General features: G+C 44.5%; 1 pseudogene; it reads left to right on the forward strand.

The window, feature by feature from the left end:
• Positions 1-1,642: 1,642 nt before the first annotated feature.
• On the forward strand, positions 1,643-2,173 carry LOC123948854 (annotated as a pseudogene).
• The last annotated feature ends 2,014 nt before the right edge of the window (positions 2,174-4,187 follow it).

The following is a 4,187-nucleotide window of genomic DNA, read 5'->3' on the forward strand; positions in this document are numbered from 1 at the left end:
CAAATGGATGGGTCCTGTCTTTATATCCAATTTGCAACCCTCTGTCGTTTTATGGGCATGTTTAGGCTGTTCACATTGAGAGTGATTATTGATAGATAGGTTGTGATTGACATCGTGTTACTTTTGAAGTCTTTCTGTCTGTAGATTGATATCCAGGATCTATAATGAACTCCTCAAACTCAACACACACAAAACAGATAATCATATCAAAAAATGGGCAGAAGATATGAACAGACACTTCTCCAATGAAGACATACAAATGGCTGTCAGACACATGAAAAAATGTTCATCATCACTAGCCATCAGGGAGATTCAAATTAAAACCTCATTGAGATATCACCTTACACCAGTAGAATGGCCAAAATTAGCAAGACAGGAAACAATGTGTGTTGGAGAGGATGTGGAGAAAGGGGAACCCTCTTCCACTGTTGGTGGGAATGCAAGTTGGTGCAGCCACTCTGGAGAACAGTGTGGAGATTCCTCAAGAAATTAGAAATAGAGCTTCCCTATGACCCTGCAATTGCACTGCTGGGTATTTACCCCAAAGATACAGATGTAGTGAAAAGAAGGGCCATCTGTACCCCAATGTTTATTGCAACAATGGCTACGGTCGCCAAACTGTGGAAAGAACCAAGATGCCCTTCAGCGGACGAATGGATAAGGAAGATGTGGTCCATATACATGATGGCGTATCATGCCTCCATCAGAAAGGATGAATACCCAACTTTTGTAGCAACATGGACGGGACTGGAAGAGATTATGCTGAGCGAAATAAGTCAAGCAGAGAGAGTCAAGTATCATATGGTTTTGCTTACTTGTGGAGCATAACAAAGAACATGGAGGACATGGGGAGATGGAGAGGAGAAGGGAGTTGTGGGAAATTGGAAGGGGAGATGAACCATGAGAGACTATGGACTCTGAAAAACAACCTGAGGGTTTTGAAGGGGTGGGGGGTGGGAGGTTGGGGAACCAGGTGGAGGGTAATAGAGAGGGCATGTTTTGCATGGAGCAGTGGGTGTGGTGCAAAAACAATGAGTACTGTTATGCTGAAAATAAATTAATTTTTAAAAAGGGTAAATTTTAAAATATGCAACCTTTAAAAATGTGAAGATCTTTAGGGTCCAGGGATAGGTATAAAGTTCTTAGATTTGATATTAAAAGCAGGATCTATACTAGTATCTAAAATATATGAACTCTCAAAACTCAACAGTAGATTTTTTTTTTTTTTTTTTAATCTCTGGTCTGGCATGCACGGAGTTTGAAAATTTTCTTCACACCAAGAAAAAAGCTGAACAAACAAAATCAGCAGTTCTTCTCACATCCAGTAAAGAATGGAGATCCTAGGGGAAACTGCTGCCCCTAAATTTAGAGAGATAGGCAAGTGGATACAGAGAACGACAGCTTACCAGAGCAGAAGCCCAGAAACAGAAACCCTTGCTGGAACCAGCCCTGAATCGGCCAACTTACATTATAATTGACATACTATATTGTTGGAGGCTCAGTGTAGACACGTTTGAGAGTGAAAATCTCCAGGGTGCCCAGCCTTAGACCACCACATTTTTGTGAGTTTTACTAACAGGAGCCCCACGGAGTTGTCATGATAAAGATCAGAATAAAGATCTCTCGCACAGGTGGAGTCAGGATGGAGGAGTGCACCTGACAGCCTTGCCCTCGGCGAATTGTAGATGATTGTGGTGGGGCCTTTCGGATGGGTACCATAGGTCACCTCTCAGGCAGTCAGAGGTTTTTGCAATTCTCCAGTGGGAGTAAACCACAGACTACGAGGGAGTTTGACAGCTGTTAAAACCCGGGTTCTGCACTTGTGAGGTAGCTTTGCAATTTGGGGAGTTTTATTTTCCATAGTTGACTGCAGTATGGTTCAAGTCAGAAGGAAAGAAGATCCCTGGACCTCCATCACAAGTGGTGCCATAATAGGAGCCATGCTGGCAGTAAGGCATGGACCAGTGGCCGTGATTGGGTCAGCCATGATGGGTGGCATTCTCCTAGCTTCAACTCAAGGAGCTGGGATCTTGCCAACAAGATTCACCTCTGCACAATTTCCCAGCGTCCTCAGTTTGCAGAAGGCCCTTGAGCCCGGTTACCATCCTCCCCTTTTGGAGGCTATCAACAATACCAACAGGACTTCTTTCCCAGGATTTCTTTAACACAATGAGCTGTATGTAGTTCAAGAGGGAATTTGAGAAGATAAGTCACAGTCTGTTTTTAAGACCATAGGTGGGATAGCTATGGCCAAATAGGCTCTGAAGGGGCACTCAGCTCTTTTTTCTATTTAAAGGAATGTGGCAGGAAGGGACAGATGTTAGAAGATAATACATGTGTTTATTCACACTTGGGTTGCGTTTGTGATAAAAATAAATATCTGTTATCTTCATAAGAAAATATAATAAATGCTTAGAAGACAAAGGACCAAAGGGCAAACAACAATGAACTATAACCATCATTTCCTTAGGGACTTCTCTGCTTGGTTTTATGTGTTCTATCAGTCAAACAAACAAACAAAAAAACTCCCAGTATTTGCTCTTCCTGGAAAGGAATAGAGAAAGAGAAAAAGAAAAGAGAGGAGGCGGAGGGAGGGAGGGAAAGAAAGAGAAGAGAAAAAAAAAGTCATGCTTCCAGCAAGAAGAGAAAAACAGCCATTTTAAAATACGCCTGAAGCACTCTGTTCTTTTTAACGAGGCCCGCCCTCAAGGAGAACTGTTTTACCGGAGCCTAGCCAACAAATGGGAATGGTTGTACTCAAATCCAGCCCACTCCAGCCTTCCATGCTGAGATGGAGGCGGTGGGGGGGTACCCAACTCCAGTCCCCCCCAGCCTTCCTGTCTCACCTGAGGGGGGAGGGGAGCAAAAACCCCATCATTAGAAATATTTTGTTTTTTCAAAAAGCTGGGAGTCAGAGACATAGAAAAGCTTGGCCTCAATGTCCTGGCGTATTCATGAAAGGTATTTGCTCTACTTAAAGGACAGAAAAGAATTGCTAGCTCGTTCAACAAATACATACTAATCACTCACTATGTGGTAGGTGCTGTCCCAGCTGGGTACAACCGTGAGCAAGCCGTTTGCTAGGGAAACAACTCTGGCCCTCGTGGAGTTTACATTCTAGTGTGGAAGGCAGACGATCAACTGTCAAGACAAGTAAGGAAATATTTAGTGTATTATATGACGGTAAGTGCTAAGGAGAGAATAAAGCAGGGAAGAGAGATGGACTTGGCAGGTGAAATTTTCCATCAGCTGTCCAGTGAAGGCCCCTGAGAAGGCAAGTTTAGCTAAACTAAAGTTGAAGAGAGTGAGGGGAGCCAGGCAGTGAGCTTTGTGGATATCTAGGGCTAGAGCATGACTGGTAATGTGGAGAGTGAGAAAACACAAAAAGCTGAAAACATTGTATATATGTGCAGGTGAGAGAAATAATCTGACGCCCTAGGTATTTTATGGCCTTTTTTCCTTCTCTTTTCTCTAGCTTTTTTCCAAAGATTGTTACCTAGGATCAGAGACATTTGAAGTGACCTAAGATGTCAGCAGGCCAACCTCAAATGTTCCCCAGAGAGGTCACGTCTGGCCCAGGTTCCACAGTTAGGAAGAGGCAGAGCATTCGGCCGTGCTCTCTCCGTGGTCCACATTCATCCCTGCATTTGCCTACCTGGGCCGCTGGTCATTTGAGACTCCCTGAGAACCCACGACTGGGTTAAGCCAAGTCCAGGCTGTGACCTGGAGACTAACTTCTCTAAGCCATTTTTCCAAATGCCAAATACTTTCTTAGCTGACCTTGTGTTTCTTTTCAGCTCTGGTTTCTTATTCTCTTAGTTGCAAGCACAGCACGGCGTCCTTCAGGTTTTTACCCTCTGCAACATTTTCCATTCAGGGACAACCTCGGATGTTGTGGCGGTGGACAAAACAGCGCTTGATCCTTTCGAGCAAGCCTACAAAAACAGCGCCCAGACGCAGTCTGGGTCCGAGGAATTCTCTTACGTATGGCTCTACCTTCCTCCACGTGGTGTCAGAGGCAGGCCGTGAACTACGCATGATGTCAGTCAGAACAGCCCTTGGTGCCGTGTGGCACGAATGTAAACAACTGGCTGGTGCAGTGTCCTGTAGACAAAGCGAGTTTTTGATGGATTGGGTTTCCACTTTTCACTCAGCACAAGTTGGCATGAGTCTGGTGTGGTGGCTGC

Source organism: Meles meles, chromosome 8, assembly GCF_922984935.1.
Source record: "Meles meles chromosome 8, mMelMel3.1 paternal haplotype, whole genome shotgun sequence".
Lineage (NCBI taxonomy): Eukaryota > Metazoa > Chordata > Mammalia > Carnivora > Mustelidae > Meles > Meles meles.